Raw genomic sequence first — 12,333 nt, 5'->3', positions numbered from 1 at the left:
TAAAATGGCACCCAGGGTCGTGGAGATGAATTGTAGGAAGCCCGAGGGGTCGATATGTAGAGATGAGGGGTGGGGAGGCCGAGAGGTGCACAAACACGAGGGGGCCGCGGATGGCGCTCCTGTGATTTCCCTCTAACGAGCCGGTGAATATTTTCATAGATTAGACGCCCGGAGCCCTGAACATTTCCATATCCTAAAGAATATAAAAAGAGGCGTGATGAAGCCTTGTAAGCTGCGCATATTGATCCTCGGCTCACGCTCCACATTACAGATTGTGGGAATTCCCACCAGCAATAAGCACATTGTCATAAATATCTGCGCCGCGCGCCCTTCATTTTCTAAGCACTTATAGATTTTCCTAATTGGCCGGTTATGGCACATGAATAACTTTGAATTGCAGATTACTGTACGGCGCCGGCGAGGAGTAAAGACCACAGGTTTTCCTTCATTTTTCTCCCAATTTCCACCTTATTATGCCCCGGTGGGAGACGACAGAATGGAGTCATACGAGGGATTGATGGCTGACGACTAACGGACGGTGAAGGGAAGAATACTGCAGCTGTAACCACAGGAATATCAGAACTACGGTAAAAATAAGGAAGGGCTTCAACGTCATGTGAGAGAATTGGTGAGGGCGGCCATATTCATGTGAAGCCTATGGAGGTTCCAAGGCCTCAGTCATAAGAGCTCCTATATTACACAATATGCTGAATTTCTCTATATAAATGGTGGACGCGCCACATATTATGAGGGAAGGCGATATCTTAGACTGCTCTTTATCACAGTGCACATGTAGCAATCGCCGTCCTCTAATACTCATGCATATTGAGTGTGGCCTGTGTATTGGCGGCTGAAGGCTGGAAGGCCCTGCTAGGCCTCATTCAAAAAAAACCCTACATTTGTTGCCCATAGCAACCAATCAGCACACAACTTTCATTTGCTAAACTGCTCTGGTAAAATGAAAGCTGCTCAGTGATTGGTTGCTATGGACAATAAAGGTGGTTTTTTATTTAGCCTTTGGTACTTTGTGATGGCTGTCAGCGGTCTCAGGCCACAGCATCTGTCTCTGGTACTTTATGATGGATGTCAGCGGTCTCAGGCCACAGCATCTGTCTCTCTGGTACTTTATGATGGATGTCAGCGGTCTCAGGCCACAGCATCTGTCTCTCTGGTACTTTATGATGGATGTCAGCGGTCTCAGGCCACAGCATCTGTCTCTCTGGTACTTTGTGATGGCTGTCAGCGGTCTCAGGCCACAGCATCTGTCTCTCTGGTACTTTATGATGGGTGTCAGCGGTCTCAGGCCACAGCATCTGTCTCTCTGGTACTTTATGATGGATGTCAGCGGTCTCAGGCCACAGCATCTGTCTCTCTGGTACTTTATGATGGGTGTCAGCGGTCTCAGGCCACAGCATCTGTCTCTCTGGTACTTTATGATGGATGTCAGCGGTCTCAGGCCACAGCATCTGTCTCTCTGGTACTTTATGATGGGTGTCAGCGGTCTCAGGCCACAGCATCTGTCTCTCTGGTACTTTATGATGGATGTCAGCAGTCTCAGGCCACAGCATCTGTCTCTCTGGTACTTTATGATGGGTGTCAGCGGTCTCAGGCCACAGCATCTGTCTCTCTGGTACTTTATGATGGATGTCAGCGGTCTCAGACCACAGCATCTGTCTCTCTGGTACTTTATGATGGATGTCAGCGGTCTCAGGCCACAGCATCTGTCTCTCTGGTACTTTATGATGGGTGTCAGCGGTCTCAGGCCACAGCATCTGTCTCTCTGGTACTTTATGATGGATGTCAGCGGTCTCAGGCCACAGCATCTGTCTCTGGTACTTTATGATGGATGTCAGCGGTCTCAGGCCACAGCATCTGTCTCTCTGGTACTTTATGATGGATGTCAGCGGTCTCAGGCCACAGCATCTGTCTGTCTGGCACTTTATGATGGATGTCAGCGGTCTCAGGCCACAGCATCTGTCTCTCTGGTACTTTATGATGGATGTCAGCGGTCTCAGGCCACAGCATCTGTCTCTGGTACTTTATGATGGGTGTCAGCGGTCTCAGGCCACAGCATCTGTCTCTCTGGTACTTTATGATGGGTGTCAGCGGTCTCAGGCCACAGCGTCTGTCTCTCTGGTACTTTATGATGGGTGTCAGCGGTCTCAGGCCACAGCATCTGTCTCTCTGGTACTTTATGATGGGTGTCAGCGGTCTCAGGCCACAGCATCTGTCTCTGGTACTTTATGATGGGTGTCAGCGGTCTCAGGCCACAGCATCTGTCTCTCTGGTACTTTATGATGGGTGTCAGCGGTCTCAGGCCACAGCATCTGTCTCTGGTACTTTATGATGGATGTCAGCGGTCTCAGGCCACAGCATCTGTCTCTCTGGTACTTTATGATGGATGTCAGCGGTCTCAGGCCACAGCATCTGTCTCTCTGGCACTTTATGATGGATGTCAGCGGTCTCAGGCCACAGCATCTGTCTCTCTGGTACTTTATGATGGATGTCAGCGGTCTCAGGCCACAGCATCTGTCTCTCTGGTACTTTATGATGGATGTCAGCGGTCTCAGGCCACAGCATCTGTCTCTCTGGTACTTTATGATGGGTGTCAGTGGTCTCAGGCCACAGCATCTGTCTCTCTGGTACTTTATGATGGGTGTCAGCGGTCTCAGGCCACGGCATCTGTCTCTCTGGTACTTTATGATGGATGTCAGCGGTCTCAGGCCACAGCATCTGTCTCTCTGGTACTTTATGATGGATGTCAGCGGTCTCAGGCCACAGCATCTGTCTCTCTGGTACTTTATGATGGATGTCAGCGGTCTCAGGCCACAGCATCTGTCTCTCTGGTACTTTATGATGAATGTCAGCGGTCTCAGGCCACAGCATCTGTCTCTCTGGTACTTTATGATGGATGTCAGCGGTCTCAGACCACAGCATCTGTCTCTCTGGTACTTTATGATTGATGTCAGCGGTCTCAGGCCACAGCATCTGTCTCTCTGGTACTTTATGATGGATGTCAGCGGTCTCAGGCCACAGCATCTGTCTCTCTGGTACTTTATGATGGATGTCAGCGGTCTCAGGCCACAGCATCTGTCTCTCTGGTACTTTATGATGGGTGTCAGCGGTCTCAGGCCACGGCATCTGTTGTGGCGCCCCTGACCTGGTCAGGCACCACTGAGTACTGCACCCATGCTGGGGACAGTACAATACAGGTAATCCAGAAGGCTGACCGAGGTGTGACTACACAGGCGCATAGTGATCAGGTCTCACACATGTACCTTTGAGAGGACCCCTGGGGATCCCAGGAGGGGGAAAAGCCTTCACCTCCACTGGAATAGTGGAGGGGGCCAAAAGCCTCCATCTCCACTCAAGGGGTGTGGTAAGAGAGTCTGGTTGCTAGGTGGCGTAGGCAAGAACAGGAGAGGAGGAGCAGTGAGCCGGTTCAGTGCAGAGTCCAGGGAGCTCGGAGCAGAGCAGACCCCTGGGGCTGTTGCAGTCTAACAGCGCCCGCGCAGTGGCTACCGACGGGGGAGAACGGTCACCTAGGAGTGCTACCCGAAATCCTTCTTCAGCTAAAGAGAGAGCACGGAGTGGGAAGTAAGGAGACTGCTAGGGAGTACCAGGCCCAAACGGGTAGTAGGTCCCAGTGCAGGGATAGATCCAACTTTCCTTGCCAAACCTGCTTGAGGGGGTACTTTACACCCCCAAGATCACACTACAAAGTCCGCAGCCACGTCGCCACAGTTAGGGCCCATAGTTCACAGGAGGCAAGCAGCTGGAGTGTCCTGGCCCAGGCTACAAGCAAACGGACAAACCGAAGGGGAGAGAGGCTTCAGCAACTTCCCTGGGTGACCCCCATAGGGACTAAAAGTCGGGGTTACCCCAAAACGCAAAGGGCTAAGGAAGGCGAGTCGGTAGTCACCCTCATCAGTCAGCCCGAAGGACACCTGATTCCAGCCTGGTTCATCCCAGCTACGCCCGGGTTACTCACCCTGCCATCAACTGTGAGTAAAACCCCTGAAAGACATCCTGCTTGTGTGGAGTTATTCTGCGCCTTGTAGTTCTACACATCTACACAGGACCCTGGGGCTCGCCTCACTCTCAGGAGGCTACGACACCTGACTGCACCCACCATCAGCCCCAGGCACCCCTAACTTGCAGTGGCGGTCCCCACTGACCGCAATTCTGAGAGTGGCGTCACGACAAATAGAAGATTTCTTACCTGTAACAAGATACAGCTGAGTGGAGTCCCTGAAGGTAATGCACCGACACAACACCTGTGGGGCTTCACATCTGGCGTCACGAACAGGATAAGGACTAGACCTGTTCAGACAGGTGACCATGTGCCTGGGCGGTCCGCTTGAAAAATTGGAAGCGCCGCCATATTGCCACCATGAAAAGCGCGCTGAAAAACAACAGCAGCCCGCGCTGGGAGAAGTTACCGCCCACGAAGAGGTGTGGCTACCCAGAGATCCCCTGCAGAGTCCTGACCTCGCAAGTGATGAGAGCGGAGGCGTTGAGAGACGTCGGGACAGAAAGGGAGCCAGAAGCCTGCTGCTGGAAGAGGCAGAGCAGAAACTGAAGAGCCTGCTACTGGAGACAGCGACGAGTCCACTGCTGGGAAATCGTGCAGAAGACGGCGCAGAGGAAATGGCGTCTGAACGCAGAGACCCAGAGCCAGGCTCCGCTGCCTGGTGGTATCGGGAGCTTGCCCAGTTCTGCGACCGACTGGAGACCCGGGTCGTAGAGCAGATCAGAGAGGAACGCATGGAGCTTCTGGAGATGGCTGCAGCGGTTCAGGCCTACGAGGGGAGAGCCACGCGGCGAGTGCCAGACCGAGCGGCGACGACTCAGACCCCGATGCTGCTACCGATGGGTGAGTCCAGTGTTGCCCCTGCCAGCACGAGTGCCCCGACCCCTGCTGCCACGCCCGTAGTCCCCGAAGAGGCGCCCGCCGCGGCGACGCTGAACCAGGCCGCAGCCACGCCAGGTGCGGCCCGCCCAGTCCAGGCCGCCGCAGCGATGCCCTGCCCGGCCCGCCGAGACCCCACCGCAGCAGCAACGCTCGTCCGCGCCGCAAGTGAGGTGCTGAACCAGGCCGCAGCCACGTCTGGTGCGGCCCGCCAAGCCCAGATCGCTGCAGCGACGTCCAGCCCAGCCTGCACAGATCCCATCGCAGCTGCGACGCCAATCCAGGCCGCCGCAGCAATGCCCTGCCCGGCCCGCCAAGAACCGGTCATAGTAGCGATGCCCGCTAAGACGCCAGCTGCAACGGCGACGCTGAGCCAGGCCGCAGCCACGCCAGGTGCGGCCCGCCAAGCCCAGGCCGCCGCAGCGATGCCCTGCTCGGCCCACCAAGACCCGGTCCCTGCAGTAACGCCAAGTCCGGCCCGCAAAGAACCGGCTGCCACCGCGACCCTCATCCATGCCGCGGGTGTGACGCTGACCCAGGCCGCCGCCTTGCTAGGCCCGGCCCGCCAAGACCCCACCGCAGCAGCGACGCTCATCCACGCCGCAGGCGAGGTGCTGAACCAGGCCGCAGCCACGCCAGGTGCGGCCCGCCAAGCCCAGATCGCTGCAGCGACGCCCAGCCTGCAAAGATCCCATCGCAGCTGCGACGCCGATCCAAGCCACGACAGCGACGCCAATCCAGGCCACCGCAGCGATGCCCTGCCCGGCCCGCCAAGAACCGGCCACAGTAGCGACGCCCGCTAAGCCGCCAGTTGCAACAGCGACGCTGATCCAGGCCGCCGCCATGCAGGGCGCGGCCCGCCAAGACCAGGCCGCCGCCATGTCAGGCGCGGCCCGCCAAGATAAGATTGTATCACCGTTTACCCCGGCCTGCAAGGCCAGAGCAGACACCGCTCCCCAGTCCAAGGAAGTCCCTGATAGGAGAGGACCCCGCATACTGGGAGCTGAAGGCTAACCTAGAGTCCCAGTTCCCACAGGAGATGGTGGACCGGTATCTGCTCCCTCCACATACCCCCAGGAGGATTCCGGCAACTCTTGCAGCAACCACGCCAAAGAGTCCCCCGCCTGGGCCTGCTGAAGAACATCCATCCCCAGCACTGCCACGACAGGAGTGCTCAGAAGAACTAAGGGGGAGGGGAGGCCAGGAAGTTGAGGAGCTGACCCCGGAGCCATCAGCAGTGGATCCATGCCCAGAGCTAGAGATGTTGCCATATTCCCGCTGGGATGAAGAAGACCCGATACCCTCTGCTGAGGAAGATGTATCCAGAATCCAGCCTGCAAGCCGCGAAGTAGCGACCCAGCAGAGCCCGGCCCGCAGGACACGGCGCCGTAGCAGAACCAAGTTTTCCCCTGCACCGCAGTCTCCAGAGAATAAAGATGAAGTCACGGCCAGAGACTTAGAGGAGAAACGGTTTTTGAGAAGAGCCAAATCCCAGGTCAGAGGTCCACTTTGTCGAGGAGTAGTAGAAGATTTCAGCCTAAAATCAGGATACGGCTTTATAGTTGCACCTGGTATGAAGGTCGGCATCTTCGTCAATAGAAGAGACGTGAGAGCCCATTTGCCCAGAGGACATCCTGGAAGAAACCTACGGATGGGAGACTCAGTGGAGTTTACAATGCATCAAGGAGAAAGAGGCTGGTATGCACTAGATGTTACACCTTGTCCTAAAGAAAAAGAAACAGACACAGAGGAAGAAAGGAAAGACAGAGATAGAGAAAGAACAGACAAAGAACCCACTGATGAGACCACCACGGATGATGAAAGAGATCGAGAAACCAACAGGTGCCGCAGCCCTACAGGCCCAAGCCCTGGTGAGGAGGAATCCATGTAAAGCAAGAAAAGTAAAGTACAGAAGTTACCAGTTTGACAAGTTTGAAAAGTTTTGCAACGTTACTGTTTAAGAGATGTGCCCACATAAACTAATGTGAGAAATGAACCTTAAGGCTATGAACTGGCTATAGCCACAAACTCTCGCAGTGTAAATAGTTACACCAGAGGCACCACCACCAGAGCCAGCCTGTTTAGGGGCTTGGCTCGTCTGCAACCAGGGAGCACGTCCGTATATAGGGCCTTGGCTCACCTGCAACCAGAGAGCATGCCTGTTTAGGGGGCCTGGCTCTCCACCACAAAGAGGGTATCTGGTCAGCACCAACTGTGGAGGCCGCCTCTGCATCCTGCCAGAAGAGGCTGAAGGCGCGGCTCCACCAGGCCAGGTATACCCTGAAGACCACTAGACCACAAAAGCCGCCTCTACATCCTGCCAGAAGTGGCTGAAGGCGCGGCCGACGGGAGAGAAAGATTGGAGGAAAGGTCTGGGGAAGTAGATGGCCCAGATCTGGTTACCAAAAGGACCGGTGACCTGCCTCCTGAAAGGGTTTGGGTGGGTTAACGGACTTGTGGGTGGAGGGTGGTGATGTATGGTACCTGGTGGTTTTAAAAATGTTTTACCATGTTTTAATGTTTTATGCATTTTAAAATGTTGTCTTGCAGCCCGAGGACGTGCTGGTGATAACTAAGGGGGAATGTGGCGCCCCTGACCTGGTCAGGCACCACTGAGTACTGCACCCATGCTGGGGACAGTACAATACAGGTAATCCAGAAGGCTGACCGAGGTGTGACTACACAGGCGCATAGTGATCAGGTCTCACACATGTACCTTTGAGAGGACCCCTGGGGATCCCAGGAGGGGGAAAAGCCTTCACCTCCACTGGAATAGTGGAGGGGGCCAAAAGCCTCCATCTCCAATCAAGGGGTGTGGTAAGAGAGCCTGGTTGCTAGGTGGCGTAGGCAAGAACAGGGGAGGAGGGAACAGTGAGTCGGTTTAGTGCAGAGTCCAGGGAGCTCAGAGAGGAGCAGACCCCTGGGGCTGTTGCAGTCTAACAGCGCCCGCGCAGTGGCTACCGACGGGGGAGAACGGTCACCTAGGAGTGCTACCCGAAACCCATCTTCAGCTAAAGAGAGAGCACGGAGTGGGAAGTAAGGAGACTGCTAGGGAGTACCAGGCCCAAACGGGTAGTAGGTCCCAGTGCAGGGATAGATCCAACTTTCCTTGCCAAACCTGCTTGAGGGGGTACTTTACACCCCCAAGATCACACTACAAAGTCCGCAGCCACGTCGCCACAGTTAGGGCCCATAGTTCACAGGAGGCAAGCAGCTGGAGTGTCCTGGCCCAGGCTACAAGCAAACGGACAAACCGAAGGGGAGAGAGGCTTCAGCAACTTCCCTGGGTGACCCCCATAGGGACTAAAAGTCGGGGTTACCCCAAAACGCAAAGGGCTAAGGAAGGCGAGTCGGTAGTCACCCTCATCAGTCAGCCCGAAGGACACCTGATTCCAGCCTGGTTCATCCCAGCTACGCCCGGGTTACTCACCCTGCCATCAACTGTGAGTAAAACCCCTGAAAGACATCCTGCTTGTGTGGAGTTATTCTGCGCCTTGTAGTTCTACACATCTACACAGGACCCTGGGGCTTGCCTCACTCTCAGGAGGCTACGACACCTGACTGCACCTACCATCAGCCCCAGGCACCCCTAACTTGCAGTGGCGGTCCCCACTGACCGCAATTCTGAGAGTGGCGTCACGACAAATAGAAGATTTCTTATCTGTAACAAGATACAGCCGAGTGGAGTCCCTGAAGGTAATGCACCGACACAACACCTGTGGGGCTTCACACGGTCTCTCTGGTACTTTATGATGGGTGTCAGCGGTCTCAGGCCACAGCATCTGTCTCTCTGGTACTTTATGATGGATGTCAGCGGTCTCAGGCCACAGCATCTGTCTCTCTGGTACTTTATGATGGGTGTCAGCGGTCTCAGACCACAGCATCTGTCTCTCTGGTACTTTATGATGGATGTCAGCGGTCTCAGGCCACGGCATCTGTCTCTCTGGTACTTTATGATGGGTGTCAGCGGTCTCAGGCCACAGCATCTGTCTCTCTGGTACTTTATGATGGATGTCAGCGGTCTCAGGCCACAGCATCTGTCTCTCTGGTACTTTATGATGGGTGTCAGCGGTCTCAGGCCACAGCATCTGTCTCTCTGGTACTTTATGATGGATGTCACCGGTCTCAGACCACAGCATCTGTCTCTCTGGTACTTTATGATGGATGTCAGCGGTCTCAGGCCACAGCATCTGTCTCTCTGGTACTTTATGATGGGTGTCAGCGGTCTCAGGCCACAGCCTCTGTCTCTCTGGTACTTTATGATGGATGTCAGCGGTCTCAGGCCACAGCATCTGTCTCTCTGGTACTTTATGATGGATGTCAGCGGTCTCAGGCCACAGCCTCTGTCTCTCTGGTACTTTATGATGGATGTCAGCGGTCTCAGGCCACAGCATCTGTCTCTCTGGTACTTTATGATGGGTGTCAGCGGTCTCAGGCCACGGCATCTGTCTCTCTGGTTCTTTATGATGGGTGTCAGCGGTCTCAGGCCACAGCATCTGTCTCTCTGGTACTTTATGATGGGTGTCAGCGGTCTCAGGCCACAGCATCTGTCTCTCTGGTACTTTATGATGGGTGTCAGCGGTCTCAGACCACAACATCTGTCTCTCTGGTACTTTATGATGGGTGTCAGCGGTCTCAGGCCACAGCATCTGTCTCTCTGGCACTTTATGATGGATGTCAGCGGTCTCAGGCCACAGCATCTGTCTCTCTGGCACTTTATGATGGATGTCAGCGGTCTCAGGCCACAGCATCTGTCTCTCTGGTACTTTATGATGGGTGTCAGCGGTCTCAGGCCACAGCATCTGTCTCTCTGGTACTTTATGATGGGTGTCAGCGGTCTCAGGCCACAGCATCTGTCTCTCTGGTACTTTATGATGGATGTCAGCGGTCTCAGGCCACAGCATCTGTCTCTCTGGTACTTTATGATGGGTGTCAGCGGTCTCAGACCACAGCATCTGTCTCTCTGGTACTTTATGATGGATGTCAGCGGTCTCAGGCCACAGCATCTGTCTCTCTGGCACTTTATGATGGGTGTCAGCGGTCTCAGGCCACAGCATCTGTCTCTCTGGTACTTTATGATGGATGTCAGCGGTCTCAGACCACAGCATCTGTCTCTCTGGTACTTTATGATGGATGTCAGCGGTCTCAGGCCACAGCATCTGTCTCTCTGGCACTTTATGATGGGTGTCAGCGGTCTCAGGCCACAGCATCTGTCTCTCTGGTACTTTATGATGGATGTCAGCGGTCTCAGGCCACAGCATCTGTCTCTCTGGTACTTTATGATGGGTGTCAGCGGTCTCAGGCCTCAGCATCTGTCTCTCTGGTACTTTATGATGGGTGTCAGCGGTCTCAGGCCACAGCATCTGTCTCTCTGGTACTTTATGATGGATGTCAGCGGTCTCAGGCCACAACATCTGTCTCTCTGGCACTTTATGATGGGTGTCAGCGGTCTCAGGCCACAGCATCTGTCTCTCTGGTACTTTATGATGGGTGTCAGCGGTCTCAGGCCACAGCATCTGTCTCTCTGGTACTTTATGATGGATGTCAGCGGTCTCAGGCCACAGGATCTGTCTCTCTGGTACTTTATGATGGGTGTCAGCGGTCTCAGGCCACAGCATCTGTCTGTCTGGTACTTTATGATGGATGTCAGCGGTCTCAGGCCACAGCATCTGTCTCTCTGGCACTTTATGATGGATATAAGCGGTCTCAGGCCACAGCATCTGTCTCTCTGGTACTTTATGATGGGTGTCAGCGGTCTCAGGCCACAGCATCTGTCTCTCTAGTACTTTATGATGGATGTCAGCGGTCTCAGGCCACGGCATCTGTCTCTCTGGTACTTTTATGATGGATGTCAGCGGTCTCTGGCCACAGCATCTGTCTCTCTGGTACTTTATGATGGGTGTCAGCGGTCTCAGGCCACAGCATCTGTCTCTCTGGTACTTTATGATGGATGTCAGCGGTCTCAGGCCACATATGTCTCTCTGGTACTTTATGATGGGTGTCAGCGGTCTCAGGCCACAGCATCTGTCTCTGGTACTTTATGATGGATATAAGCGGTCTCAGGCCACAGCATCTGTCTCTCTGGTACTTTATGATGGGTGTCAGCGGTCTCAGGCCACAGCATCTGTCTCTCTGGTACTTTATGATGGATGTCAGCGGTCTCAGGCCACAGCATCTGTCTCTCTGGTACTTTATGATGGATGTCAGCGGTCTCAGGCCACAGCATCTGTCTCTCTGGTACTTTATGATGGATGTCAGCGGTCTCAGGCCACAGCGTCTGTCTCTCTGGTACTTTATGATGGATGTCAGCGGTCTCAGGCCACAGCGTCTGTCTCTCTGGTACTTTATGATGGGTGTCAGCGGTCTCAGGCCACAGCGTCTGTCTCTCTGGTACTTTATGATGGGTGTCAGCGGTCTCAGGCCACAACATCTGTCTCTCTGGTACTTTATGATGGATGTCAGCGGTCTCAGGCCACAGCGTCTGTCTCTCTGGTACTTTATGATGGGTGTCAGCGGTCTCAGGCCACAGCGTCTGTCTCTCTGGTACTTTATGATGGGTGTCAGCGGTCTCATGCCACAACATCTGTCTCTCTGGTACTTTATGATGGGTGTCAGCGGTCTCAGGCCACAGCATCTGTCTCTCTGGTTCTTTATGATGGGTGTCAGCGGTCTCAGGCCACAGCATCTGTCTCTCTGGTACTTTATGATGGATGTCAGCGGTCTCAGGCCACAGCGTCTGTCTCTCTGGTACTTTATGATGGGTGTCAGCGGTCTCAGGCCACAGCATCTGTCTCTCTGGTACTTTATGATGGGTGTCAGCGGTCTCAGGCCACAGCGTCTGTCTCTCTGGTACTTTATGATGGGTGTCAGCGGTCTCAGGCCACAGCATCTGTCTGTCTGGTACTTTATGATGGGTGTCAGCGGTCTCAGGCCACAACATCTGTCTCTCTGGTACTTTATGATGGGTGTCAGCGGTCTCAGGCCACAGCATCTGTCTCTCTGGTACTTTATGATGGATGTCAGCGGTCTCAGACCACAGCATCTGTCTCTCTGGTACTTTATGATGGATGTCAGCGGTCTCAGGCCACAGCATCTGTCTCTCTGGTACTTTATGATGGGTGTCAGCGGTCTCAGGCCACAGCATCTGTCTCTGGTACTTTATGATGGGTGTCAGCGGTCTCAGGCCACGGCATTTGTCTCTCTGGTACTTTATGATGGATGTCAGCGGTCTCAGGCCACGGCATTTGTCTCTCTGGTACTTTATGATGGATGTCAGCGGTCTCAGGCCACGGCATCTGTCTCTCTGGTACTTTATGATGGGTGTCAGCGGTCTCAGGCCACGGCATTTGTCTCTCTGGTACTTTATGATGGATGTCAGCGGTCTCAGGCCACAGCATCTGTCTCTCTGGTACTTTATGATG

The sequence above is a fragment of the Anomaloglossus baeobatrachus genome, chromosome 6 (genome assembly GCF_048569485.1).
Source record: "Anomaloglossus baeobatrachus isolate aAnoBae1 chromosome 6, aAnoBae1.hap1, whole genome shotgun sequence".
Classification (NCBI taxonomy): Eukaryota; Metazoa; Chordata; class Amphibia; order Anura; family Aromobatidae; genus Anomaloglossus; species Anomaloglossus baeobatrachus.
The sequence above is the reverse complement of the archived record's forward strand: the minus strand, read 5'-3'. Positions refer to the sequence as shown.